General features: G+C 38.2%; 1 protein-coding gene across 3 annotated transcripts in view; it reads left to right on the top strand.

Moving 5' to 3' along the window:
* The window catches only part of SORBS2 (sorbin and SH3 domain containing 2), a 377,296-nt gene that overhangs the window by 142,605 nt on the left and 220,939 nt on the right, over positions 1-13,752 (top strand). For 2 of the 3 annotated variants that reach the window (XM_004088576.3, XM_030816402.1), the window contains exon 1: positions 258-851. The exons of the other annotated variant lie outside the window; for it this stretch is intronic. The gene's annotated coding sequence lies outside the window, so the exon portion shown is untranslated. Of the gene's footprint in view, positions 1-257; positions 852-13,752 lie in introns of those variants that run through there. 3 annotated transcript variants of the gene reach the window in all.

Here is a 13,752-nt window from a genome sequence, read left to right as displayed (position 1 = left end):
AATAGGGCTTCACTTCCTCGATTTCATACGTAGCCCTGGCTCATATAAAAAAGAGTTCTTCAGGAGAGCGGAAAAATCGGAGCACTTGCACGATCGGTGAAATGTGTAGAAAGATAACAGAAGCTCCCCTCCTCAAAAAAATGATGAGTTTGATGAAAAGAAATTAACAAGCTGTGTGGGTGCGCTGCACATGATCAGCCATGCTTGCTAAGTCTGTCTGTTGGTTGTTGCTATGGCTACGAAAAGCCAGTGGAACCCAATGAGCTGTCTGCAGCAGAGCTGAGAGGACCAGCCATTTTACTTATGGAAAACAGTGTGGCATATTCTGCTGAGCTTCGCCCTGGAAGGAGCCTCTTTTATACATCTCTTCAGGGAAGAGAGAAGCGATGGGCATGTTAGTATACAATGATCACAGCCACGCAGGCCTGCAGGCTGCCTTTTGGACAGGCTGTTGACTGCTGTTCCAATTAGCTGATTGGAGAATGTGGAATGCAGAGTGATAATGCTGCATATCTGCTATCAGGCAGCAGCAAAGGTTTTTGTCTTGGGAAGGCAAGCTTTCCCTGCAACATTATCTCAGCAGCTCCCTAGCTGCTTACCCTGAAAACGAGGGATCCAAACGGAGGGTGTTGCCCTCTGCTAATGCTGCTCCTGTGCGTGGCTGTGGCATATGAGCGGCAGGTCTGAAAAAGCAGGTGTGTGCTGGGACGGGCACTGGACTGGAACGCAGGCGGACGCTCTCGGGTTTACCTGCTTCCTGTTAACAGACTGTGGGCTCCCAGGGCATATGTCTGCACGCTGAGGCCGAGGCGGAGAAGGGGCTTCCTGAGCGTCCCACTACACTGACAGAGGTAAGCTTTTTTGACCTTTGTGAAAGCACAGCGTAAAAATAACTGGGGCAAAACTTAGCCTGCAAGATTTACATTGATTGTGTGATTTGGATTTACCAAACAAACATACACAGACACATACGCACGCACACACACGTTTCTAGAAAACAGTATCAGAGACATAGAGTTGTTTCAGGGAATTTTGGTTCTAGCAATTGGAAGATAAAAAACATGACCGATATGCTTTGGGGTTTAAAACCAGTATTTGCTGTTTGAGCAGACTACGATGGCTTGTTCGGAACCGTCTTCACAGCCAACATTTCTCGCTTGTGAACAATGGATTCTTTTGTGACCTGCACTTTGACTTGCATTCAGAGAACTACATGAAAAAGAAGTGGCACATAATTGTGAGGCATTTCTTTTTAAGCCTCGTAAATGATTTATTTAACTCTTAACACACCTATGTACACACTTAAAGAATTCTGTTCTCTATGTGGGTCATAATAGCCAGTGGATTTTGGACTTGCTTACCCTGGACTGAGTGTCTTGGTGTCCTGTTTGATTTAGTTGGGGTAGTTGTAAAGCAAACAGCGTAGGTATTGGAAGCCGTTCACACCTCCTTTCCGAGTATCTGCATGCCTTGCTGGCCCAGAGCACAAGACCCCCATTGTGCTCCCCCGGCTCAGAATCCAAGGAAAGAAAGGAAGTGAAGCCTCTGCATTGAGTTCTAGGACAGCTGAGGTATGTGGCAGTAAAACTTCTTTTCTTGCACAATTTTTCTCACAAGCAGATAGGTTTCAGAGATAGAGAGTGAAACCAAACACACCGCACACCTCATACAAATCTGCGCTCATACTTGCAGCAAATGTTTGCTGTCAGTTGCTTCATAATAACAGCACAGACCCTAAATTGCAGGAGGAACTGCCTGGTAGTGAGTATTTCCTTGATTTATAGTCTCTTAGGAACAAAGCTGTTACTGTGGATTGAAACTGGTCAGTCAAATCACAATCCCTGGTAAGGAAATGACTGACTAAGGATTAGATTCTGTTTCAGCAACATTTCAGCTTTACCCAAGTCAGTTCTTTTGTTGTTTTTTAACCAAAAATGTCAGATCACTCATAATACTATTGAAAATATTTAATAAAAATGTTTGGTCAGAAACTTTGAATAAAACCCCTATCTACAAAAGATGGAATCTACCATGAAATTTAAAATAAGTAGTAACTGAGATCTACTTCTAAGAGGTATATTTTTATTTGCTACCTTTTTCCTCCAAAATCTGGATGACATAAGAGTCTCTTCAGAATTTTAAGTATCATTTTCACTGATAGATATGAGCATGAACCACCTGTTTCACAGATGTAGCAATGTTAATAAGCCCTAAGGTAAGAGAATACTAAAGCAGTAGGAGAAGTTTTCGAAACTTTTGTTCTAAATGTCAAAATAGTCAAAATATAAAGATACAGACCAAGAATCTCAGTGGAGCGAACCACGTTCAAATGTTTGATGATAAGAGTATGCCTATGTGGGTCATAGGGGATAAAATGGTGAGGTGACGGCCTTGTACTTCTTTATGCTTAGCATTCAAAGGAAAACCAAATGAACAGACTTAGTTCTGAGTCCAATTCTGTGAGTAAAAATATCAGCTAAGTAAGGGATTCTATATGAGCTGAATGAAAGGTAGAGAAAATCTCCAATTTAATTTCTTTCAAAGCTTTACACTGCCAAAGGATTTCTTAGAATTGACACGGTGCAAAGACCTGCAGCAAGCACCTGATTTCCTATTAATTTTTCTTGGGGGGAACTTTTAGAAGAATGAGGTGTAGAAATATCCAGGGCACACCTGACTGCTGTGCCTGTTGCCTTGATGGTGGCACCAGGTGAGACAAGACCCTTAGCCCATGGGAAGAATGGCACACACTTTATACCTGTGCAATTTCTTTCCTATTTTAGTAACCTTTTAAGATGACATGCTATAAAAAGATGAGCATTTTAAGTTCAATTCTGTACAGTGCATCTCCATAGTTAATAATTCAACAATTTTGAGAACCAGGTTCAGAGACATAATCTCTACCTTTCAAGACTTTGCACCTTCGCTTATGGCTATTTTTAGACCCTTATTTTCTGCCACTTTCCAACTCTTCTGCCGGCAATATCAAATATTTTGGAATTTCCAAAACACACTATATCAGACTTTTTTTTTTTTTTTTGCAAATGCAATGCCCCCTGAAGAGTCATTTCCTTTCAATCTCCCCTGCAAGAACAGCTGCTTTCATACGCCCTTCAAGTCCAGCTCAGACATCCCCCCAAACTGTCCCCCACCCCGTTTGGCTACATCTGAATCTTACTTCTGACTTTCTCTCTACTGCACCATATTGCATTTGTCTCTGTTCACAGCCTTCCAGAGCTTTGCTGGCCTCTGATTCTAAAGTACTTTGTCCAGTGTCCAGAATTTGGCATTCAGACATTGTACTGGTAACCTCAGACTTCAATATTTCCCTATTAGTTACTGTAAATATAGACTTGACCTAGAAATAGAAGTGCTAATACTGCCTTTTATCAAAGAAACTTAAAACATTTGAAAAACAACAAGGCTTTCATTTTTCTGATTTGAAAATATGGCTTCAGGATCCCAATTTCATAAAACCTACAGTTGTAGCTTATCCTATAATAAATTTGGATCCTATAATAGATCCAAATTTCCTGAGGGAAAATTTTACAATGTATGTTTTAAACAAAACAACTTGAATGTTTTAGTATATAGATAATAGTATTTTTCTATCCATAGCTATTATAAAATGTATAGAAAATATCCCTATTACAAATTTGTTATGGAATCAGAGTATTTAAAACTAATGTTGAGTTGATGATGATTAGCAGCCGATTATAATGTAAGACACTTACGAAGTTGTTTTTCATGCTGAAACCAGGAGAAAGTAAAGGTCGTGAACTAGAAAGAGATTAAATAATTGAAGTCTACAATAGCAGCATTTCTCTTAATGTTCCTAAATAAACCTCAAAGGTGACTGGAAATCACTAGTTATGTTACACTAGTTATGTTACCCTACAACTTGAGTACCTGGGTAAGGGAGAGAATATTCTCTTAGTATCACTCTTGATAGAGATATAGGTTTGTTTACAGAGACTTCCTACCCTCTGTTCTATATTAGATAACATTATTACTATTTTTTTAAATAAGCCTGATTTCAGTAGCCTTTTTATGAAAAAACTGCCATAATCAAAAATAAGAATGTACCCACAGTTTTATTAAGAAGTTATAAATACATAATTCCTTGTCTTTAAGATATCTGTGTTGAAAGCAAAAGTTCTAATTAATACCGTATGAATTTTTGTATATAAAGTAGAATTGATGAGGAAGTTTAAAATATCCTGATATTTGGAATTAAAAAGTGAAATATTTAGGAAATTATTTAAATTCATATTTCTTGACATTATTGCATTCATTCCAGCATTGAGTTTTCTAATAAAAGTAAGATAAATAGCAATGCTTAATTATCATGCTGTCCTTTAAAGCTTTATTTTGGCTATCTTCCAGCTGATTTTAATGTACAGCATGCTATAATTAAATAATAGCTAAAGTTGGAATTGGTTCTATTCATCTTAAAGACTAATCATGTTTAATTATTTTAAATTGCACATAGTAATTAGATTTCAGAAACCATGATTCTGTAATATGCCTGTACTGTTTCTAACATTTTCTATTTTAAGCCATTTATAATATTTTTAAAGGTCTCAGTTATGTCTAACTACATTGATAGCGTAATGAAATGAGTTACACTTGTATTTTATAAAGAAGAGTTGTGATAGATGATTGCATTAGATAATTTTCCGAAAGTTCCTCAAACTAACAATTTAATTACAGATACGCCTGTTAAATCCTAAACTGCCACTGTCACCTGGAAAAATACAGATAAATATGTTTTCAAAATATGCTTTTCTGTATTATTTCTGAAAATCTCAAGACGTGCATGCAGTTGAAAGGAGACACTTCTGTAACTGTTGAGTTCTGAATATTGGCAAATAAGAACTCACATTTCAGCTTAAGTTCAATTAAGAGGATATTTGCTGAGTAAATGACAGGGAACCAGCAAAGACGGGTTTTTATTTTGGTGTTTTGCAGCATGACAGATCCATATGGAACTCTACCACACTTTACTATACCTTGGTCTTCAAAACTGAAATATGCTAGTTTACCAAGTAGGAATTTTGGCCAAAAAAAGCAGTGGTTTCCTCTTCCCTATACAGGTGAGGTATACATAAATTCAGCATTAAATTCTGTATCTTAGAGAAGCATTATTTGAGCAAAAATTCAGAAAGCTTTCACTTTCCTGAATCCAATCAAGGGTCTTACTTTCAAAGAAAATTTTCCCACCTCAAAAAAACAAAAACACAATAAAAAAGAAAGAAAGAAAACAAAAAGCCCTGGTAATGTTCTCATTATATTTTCTAATTTCTCTTTATATATTCATATTATAATTTAGGGAAATTTATTTTTAATGAAGAACATTATTTGAAAGTTTCAGTGATATTTTGTTTTTTTTTTCTGTTCATTTATACCGTTGCCTGCTCATTAAATTTTTGATTTTTTAAATTTAATCAGAAATTCAGTTTTTCTCTCTTCCCTCTGAGATGTTTTCCCAGTGGTTAAAGTAAATTACAACTCTTATAATGAATTATATCCTCTGCTTTGAATGGGAGAGTTCATCCAATCCATTATTAGAAATAATTCTTTTCAGTTCCTTGTCCTAGTATATTTTTTTCTGGGATAGTTGAATTTGGGGACAGGGGCAACATAAACCCGTCAGGCTCCAAATCTTCTGATATTCTATTCACTTCAGCATCCCTCAGAGACTAATATAGCTGCAAGGATCAGCTGCAAGGAGTCCAGTGAACTATAGCAAAAATAGGCTTCTCGCCAAGATCTGTGCCACTCGTGAAGATCCTCTAAGAGTACAAGCATGGGACGCCATGAAGAATGGCAAGTGTTTTAAATGCACAGAAAGAAAAACATATTCAAATGAGATTTTGGCTATGTTGGAGAAAATTTATTAGTATGAATGTTCATTCTAGTCTCCTCTAAACAGAAGTCCCTATACTTACTTCTCGCTGAGGACAGCCAGCTTCTCAGAGGCACTGAGTCCTCTGAAGAGGTGACACCACAAAGGCAGCAGCCTGGCTGGTGGAAATGTGCTTCATTAAGCCTTCGGCTGCACGGAGAATCCTCTTCCACCTACTGAGAGGAGTCAGCGACTTCTGCCTCGTTGGGTCTTTTTAATACCAGATCTTTATACCTCATACAGGTTGCCTACACTTTATGCTACTGAACAACAAAAGTTTAAGAAAGCAACACTTGGCTGCTTAAAAATGAGCCTTTTTGGTAGATTATCAGGATGCCTTCACACCTAATTATTTCAGTTCTCTGTGCTCAAGTTAACAAGGGAAAGGAGATTAGATAACAACCTCAGCTGTTCTTGTGCTAACTGTGTCATCTGGTGAAGGGTTTGAGCGCTTTCCAAAACACATACATTTAACCTGTCAGATGTATTCTTGCACTGTAGTAATTACTATGTATTTTAGTTTGCTCAATATCTCAAAATCTAGGTTTCAAAATTTGTATAGCATAGTATTACTAGTAGTTAAGATGAAAGCTGTATAACTACTTGGTTACTCTGCTACAGCGTGAATAGACCGGTGTTGTTTGATGTACCCAGAGCACCAGGCTTAAACCAGTTTACGCAAAGGGAGGCCAGGAGAGTGGTGAATGGCAAGAGAATGGAAAAAGGTACAGGTTACTTCTGCAGAGCAAAAGTTACAGGGAAAACTTGACTCGCTTTAGAATGGCAGCCGGAGCAGACAGGCCCTCAGCAAACAGGTCAACATACTGCATATCCAGTCAGTATTTGCTGAATGAATGAATGGCTTACAGCAATCAGATCTTCCCCAGTGTTGTGCTAATGCTAACACATGATTAGAAAGTGCTCTTTGAATCTAGAGATAAAGTGACAATTCAGACATTTTTCTGATTTTTTAAAAATCATAAAACAAAGGAGAAGAAAAAACACATGAAAATTTAAAAAGGCTATTATTAAAAATATATATAGATATAGTCTTCCTGGTGAGAAGCATTATACTATAACAATTATGTAAGACAGAAATATTACCAGAAGCATAGATAAAGCTCAAATGCAACACATCATATAGTGAATAATTCAGAAGATAAGAAAAACTGATTTCTAATCTCAACTTTTTTTAAAGCCTCTCGGTACAGCCACATTCATCAAGAAATATAATCAACCTAAAGACTTAAAATTTTCTTTTTTAAAATAAAAAAGAATAAGAAAGAAAAGCTTAAATCCAGAGTTATAAAATTGAAGATCTTTATTTTAAGGCTTTAGAATATAGTTGAACAGAGAGTTCAAGATAGAAAGAGCTATCAGTCTGGGAAGATCTTCTCAAGTTAAAAAAAAACCATAGAAGCTGCAAGACCTTATATAGTCAATCAAAGTATCTGCTTCTGATTTAACTCAAGAAAACGATACAAACCTATTAACCAGTATTCAGTCAACTACGCAAAAGATTACTCAAAAAATGTTCAGTTTGTCCACTCCAAAAGATATTGATAATAATATTAATTTATATAGATTTTACTCTGTACTAGCTACTATCTCAAGAGTTTCATGCATGTTAACTTTTAATGAAAAATCTGGAAAATCACAAAATCTATGAGTATAATACCACATACTAAAAAGTAGGCACTTTTAAGGACATTTACAGTGGAATTTCTCAGAAACATTTTCTGCAATCTTAAATTATTTCCCAAAGAGGGATTTAACAAACATCACATTTAATCTCTTTATCTTAGATGCTCCGATACCACTTTACATAGTGTATTATTTTTATATCATGTTAATGAAGTTTTTTGACGTGTCCAGTCTTTCCACGTGAAAGTGACCTGCATGAGACAGCAGTCTGGGTTACGTGTTTTTACCCACCATCTTGCCATGTCCACTACCAAGAGTGAACGAAGGATGGGTGAATAACTAGGCCAAGTAGGTTATTGTAACAAATAAATTTACACCTGTGGAAAGGCACCTGGTGGAAAGCAAGGTAACCTGTGTGTGGTTCCATGTGACCTTCATCATGAGAAAACTGATCTGCTCTACATATCTTTAAATGTTTGTTTTATAATGGGGTTTTTTGTTTGTTTGTTTTTGGTTAGTGTGCCTTTTGGGTAAAACACTAAGCTAAATATCAAAGCAAACTTTTTTAAGTCATCGAGACTTTTTCAACAGAGGAAATCATGATGCAACCAAAAATGATTTGGCTCATTTAAACCACTTGTAGAATTTTTCCTCAGAATTTAACCTTTGAACAACTTAACTACATATGAGTTATGTCTGACAGTTAAGAAAATAATAAAAATATGAGAAGGCATACTTATCTTCTTTGTCAGAGAAACCATATCTGTTTTGGGAAAAGGGCTTTCTTAGGGCAATAACTCAGATGACTGATAATATATCCTGAATTCTTTCACACTCACTTTATTTAGAAACATAACTTTTTATATGATATGTGTTCTGAAATCTGATTATATCACTCACTGCCTTCCTTTCCACCATAGATTTAATTTTACAGGACTAATATTACTCATTTATATAATGATTAATATGGCTTTTTTAATTAAAAAAAATCTTCCTTCTAAAGTGTGCCAAGGATTTTGACTATATTTTAAATTAATTTTTAGATTTATTGGCAGAAGAGCAGAATTACCGTCACCCTCATCTTATAAAAGCAAATGACAATCAAAGCCATAAATAATATAGTTTAGTTTGAAAAACCACCTTCCTGTTGACCCGAAGTCCCAAATGTCCTGTCAGTGCTTTATATTGACAGTTACCTGGTAAAATGACTGGATCTATGTATTATTATGTGGCATAATATTACATCATAATGATTTTGAACCCTAAGCTTGTGCTTCCTTTGAAGATCGAATTAGGAAAACATACCCTTAAAACTGTGCCTCACTTTTTTTGGCTCTGGCATTTAATTTTGCAACTGTCAAGAACAAAAAATTATGATCATAAAATTATGTTTCCTGGGGAATGTTCCATTTATGAATTGCCTCATTGCCAGCCTCCTCAGTCATGGTATTGCATTCTGCCTTTAGCCCAGCCTGTGAGAATAGGTGCTGGATTAGCATGACGCAGAAAAGGCCTGAGAGTAGGAGAGAACAGGAGGATAGGAGAGGACCCAGAAGGACTCTGGACCTCTAAGTATTTGTTACCAATGGGATCACTCAACCACTAGAGCTTTTGAGTTCAGTAGGAATTAGGAAAAGTGTTGCTTTGAAATTCAAATGTTTCTATTTCCAACCAAAAGCAAAGCATTGGAGAAATCTGCATGCACTCTAGCTAACCCCTCAGAGAGTGAAAGAGTATTTTCTTTGGTCAACAAAACAGAATGGCCCCTTGTTGACTGGCAAGGAGAAATAGCACCCCTTTAAAGGTCAGATTATTAATTTGTCGGTGCATCTTGGGAAATCAGAATTTCATCTGGCAAGTGTCATGACAGGTGACAAATGATTTTTAAGACTATCACCAAACTATATCTGCTCAACGTAGAAATCAGTACCATGAGTTCCTAACTGCCAAGTGGCCCACAGTATCTGGAGTTTCCCTTCCTGGTAGATGGGCTTGAGCAGGCAATGACGAGTTCTCTGCTCTCCTCTTCCAGACCTTGAAGACTGTTGTCCCATTTGTTAGTATGTTAAGGTAAGTTAGCTGATAGTGTTCTTTCTAATTTGTTTGGTATTGAAAAGAAGGCCTTGATAGGGAAAGTAGAGAATGAGAAAGCCCTAAGTTCTGGGTACAACTTAACGAGTGGCCAGACCCAACTGTGGATGTCGAAGTTGTAACTGTATATTAAAAAGTGATACTTGCATTTTCATATCATTTACTTATTCATTTATGACACATCCATCAAGGACCGGAGGAAAAGATGAGAAAATAAGCCAGGAAGCCACTGAAAGAGCTTACAGTTTAGTGCAGGAAGACAGGAACGCTACTTACTATAATTTAGGATAGAAGGTGATGGAGTGCTATAAGGGAGATATAAACAATGCGTTTATTTATTCCTTCAAAAGACATGCACAGAAGTAACTTATACAATAAAGAAACTCTTTGATCATCTCAAACGGTGGAGTTCCAGAAGATGGTAATAAATTGCTCAGAGAAGGGAAGTTTCTTAGAGGATCAGGAAAGATGAATTAGAGAAAGTGGTATTTTAATTGGGGCTCGAACAAGGTGGGATTTTGACAATAGTTTGGAAAAGCAAGCTTTGTAGCATCAAGAATTGTTTCATACAACTCACATTTATTTGGCCTCCTCAGTGCTTTCATGTAAATTGTTGAGTCTGGCTCAACAACCCTGGGAGGTGTGCACTATCACCACTGTTTCACAGGAGTAAAGAAGAAACAGGCTCAGGGAAGTGCTCCTTGGGTTTTGCCTGTTATGAGTCAGTGGCCAACTTTGGGATGAACTTTTTGAAAAGAACTTTGTTCTTGACAGTTGCTAAAGTGCTGAGATTAAAGCACATGGAAAGATTAAGAACTGTGTTTACAATTCAAGAGCATCACACAGAGAGAGAGAGAGAGAGATAATTCAGTTAAAAAATGGGCAAAGGGCCAGAATAGTTTTCCAGAGAAGACATACAAATGGCAAACAGGCGTATGAAGAGGTGCTCAACCTCACTAATCATCATGGAAATGCAAGTCAAAACCACAATGAGACACCACCTCACACCTGTTAGGATGGCGATCACCAAAAGTCAAAAGATAACGAGTACTGGGGATATGGAGAAAAGGGAACCCTGGTAAGCTGTTGATGGGAATGTAAATTGGTACAGACATTAGAAAAAATTGTGCAGAGTTTCCTCAAAAAATTAAAAAATTGTGCAGAGTTTCCTCAAAAAATTACAACTAGCACTGCCATATGATCTAGCAACCCCACTTCTGGGTATACATACAAAGGAAATGAATAAATATGGAAACAACCTAAGGACCTGTCCATGGGTGAGTGGATAAAGAAAATGTGGTGTATATACACACAATGGGATATTATTCAGCCCTAAAAAAGAAGAAAATCCTGCCATTTGCAACGCCATGTATGAGGACATTATGCTAAGCAAAACAAGTCAGAGAAAGACAAACACTGTATAATCTCACTTATATGTGGAGTCTAAATGTTGAACTCATAGAAACAGTCAAATGAATGGTGGTTGCCAGGAATTGGTGGGGGGAGGAAAATAAGGTCAAAGGGCACAGACTTTCAGTTATAGGACAAATAAGTTCTGAGGATCTCATGCAGCACGGTGACTGTAGTGAATAAAACCGCATTGCACAGTTGCAGCTCGCTCGGGGAGTAGATCCAAATGTTCTTACCATCCACAAAAAAGATAACGATACGAAGTGATCACTAACTTGATTGTGGTGATCACTTCACAGTACATACATGTATCAAAGCAGCCCATGGTTCACCTTAAATGTCTGCAGCTTTGTCAATTATACCTCAATACATCTAGGGAGAAAATGGAGTATGTTTTTAAGGGTATGGAAGCAACAGGTACAGCTAGGAAATGAAAGGATGGAGGGGGCCCAGCTAAGAGAGCAGGAAGAAAAGAGAAGAGAGGGAGAAAAATGAAGAAAGAGCTAAGCCCATGCAGAGCCCTGGGGAAGGCACCAGCAGCAGTGAAGAAAGCTGCAAGGGAAGCAGGGCTACCCCAGGAGCAAGATCCCAGGGAGGGCAGCAAAGAGATAGGCCCAGGGACCGAGGACATGAATTGAGCAAGTGAGCTCCACTCCTGAGAGCCAGAAGGACGGTCAGGGAAGTTCCCAGCGGACGCCCAGAAATGGCACTGACTCACACTCTCCTCCTTTATATGCTGGGTCTGAAAGTCAAAGATGTATTTAAAATTATTACTATAAATGTCTATGACTTAGAAAGTCTGACATAGGTGAGATTTCTTGGATTCAGTCTTTTTCACTGAGGGGAATATGTTATAGGATGATTGCTAGTGGTTAGAAGCATGGACTTTTTGTATTTTTTGTTTTTTGAGATGGAGTCTTACTCTGTCGTCCAGGCTGAAGTGAACTGGCGCGATTTTGGTTCACTGCAACCTCCGCCTCCCCAGGTTCAAGCAATTCTCCTGCCTCAGCCTCCAGAGCAGCTAGGATTACAGGCGTGCACCACCATACTCAGCTAATTGTTGTATTTTTGGTAGAGACGGGTTTCACCGTGTTGGCCAGGCTGGTCTCAAACTCCTGGCCTTAAGTGATCTGTTCGCCTCAGCCTCCCAAAGTGCTGGGATTATAGGCGTGAGCCACTGCACTTAGAAGCATGGACTTTGGACTCACACATTGTCGGGTGGGAGTTCTGGTTTAGAAACCTGATTGCGGAGAAGTGGGCCAAGGTACGAAACCCCCTATGCCACAGTTCCCTCATCTAAATGAATGTCGCCATACTCCCAGGCATTAAAGGCACGTGTGTCGTATGTTGATGAGAGCACTGCATCTGACGTAAAGAAGGTCTCACAGACGTCAGCCTCTACTGGTGTTGGCCGTTCCTGGGAGTTTATAGAAAGACTCTCTTCCAAATTCCTGTGCTCTAGTTATTCGTCTCTAAGTAAACTCTGGAGTCGTGAGAAGCCATGCACGTGTGTAGTTGAAGGGACGGGCGGCTGCTTCTGCCACTCTTCAGGGAGATCTAGGTACCACTACAGTTCGTGTGAAGTGTAAGTCTCAGCTACCTCAGCAGGACTCTAATGCTCATCCTACCATTTGCAGTGTTTGATCTGTGGTGTTAAAAGACTCAGGCTTCTCCTTTTACATAATATTTGTTAGAAAACTTCCCACTACCCGGTTTTCTACCACTATAGCCAGTGTCACTGGGCGTCTCACTGTTCTCTGACTGTAGCTGTTAAAACAGCATCAGTAGGTTCTCTAAAATGCAGACAATGGAAAGGAGTTGCTCAATTTGTCAAACTTTAAGTGAATCTCATGCTTTTTTTTTTGGTATGTTAGGTGGCTCTTCTTGGTGGAAGGCTCACAACCTGTAACTGACTCCAGAGCTTCTGCTTACCAATTTCAGAAAACTAGATTTAGAGTATTTCCTCTGAGCTTTCATTCATGTGCTTTTATGAGGCTAAGTCTCCTTCCCTATTTCCAAGATGGATACTTTGGGAAGGTAACATGTTCTAGATCTCAAACTGATGTCAGTACATTTACGTTACTTTCTTCTCTATTTTTGGAGCAGTGAGGGAATAATGGAAATTTATACAAATAAAGCACATGAGTATTTCAAGTTCAAAAAAAAAAAAAAAGACAGGCTTCTGGGTGGATGAGGCCAGTGGGTAGATGGTGATGCTGTCAACCAAAATGGGAATGGAGAAGACGTGTTTTGCTTTGTTTTTGATATCAGGGCGAAAACGTTTAGACATGTAGAACTTTCTATCTTTGCTGGAAACACTGGTAGGCAGTGGGCCGTGCTGTTCTGGGTATCAGAAAGAAGTAGGGCAAATCAGGGCCTCACATGGAGCCTAATTCAAGATACGGACTGATGGTTGCATATAGCTTAATTAAGCATATATACTAGCTTTCGAGAGTCTTTTTTCTGTTAAGAACATGTTTAATTAATAAGACTATGATGATGTCTTTTAAGTCACTCTGCAAAGAAAGATCCACATTTTTAAAAAACGAGGCTTTTTAAAAAGCTATTAAGTGTGGTTGCTAAGTACACTTAGGTTAAATGTAGAAACTGCCTCCACGAGTTTTTTTCTGCTTGTCACACATGAATTTTAAAAGCAACTCATAATCTCTTTTTCTTTGTTTAAAAAAGTAATACAGGAT

The sequence above is a fragment of the Nomascus leucogenys genome, chromosome 7b, assembly GCF_006542625.1.
Source record: "Nomascus leucogenys isolate Asia chromosome 7b, Asia_NLE_v1, whole genome shotgun sequence".
In the NCBI taxonomy this organism is placed as follows: domain Eukaryota; kingdom Metazoa; phylum Chordata; class Mammalia; order Primates; family Hylobatidae; genus Nomascus; species Nomascus leucogenys.
This window is presented reverse-complemented; position numbering and strand designations above follow the sequence as displayed.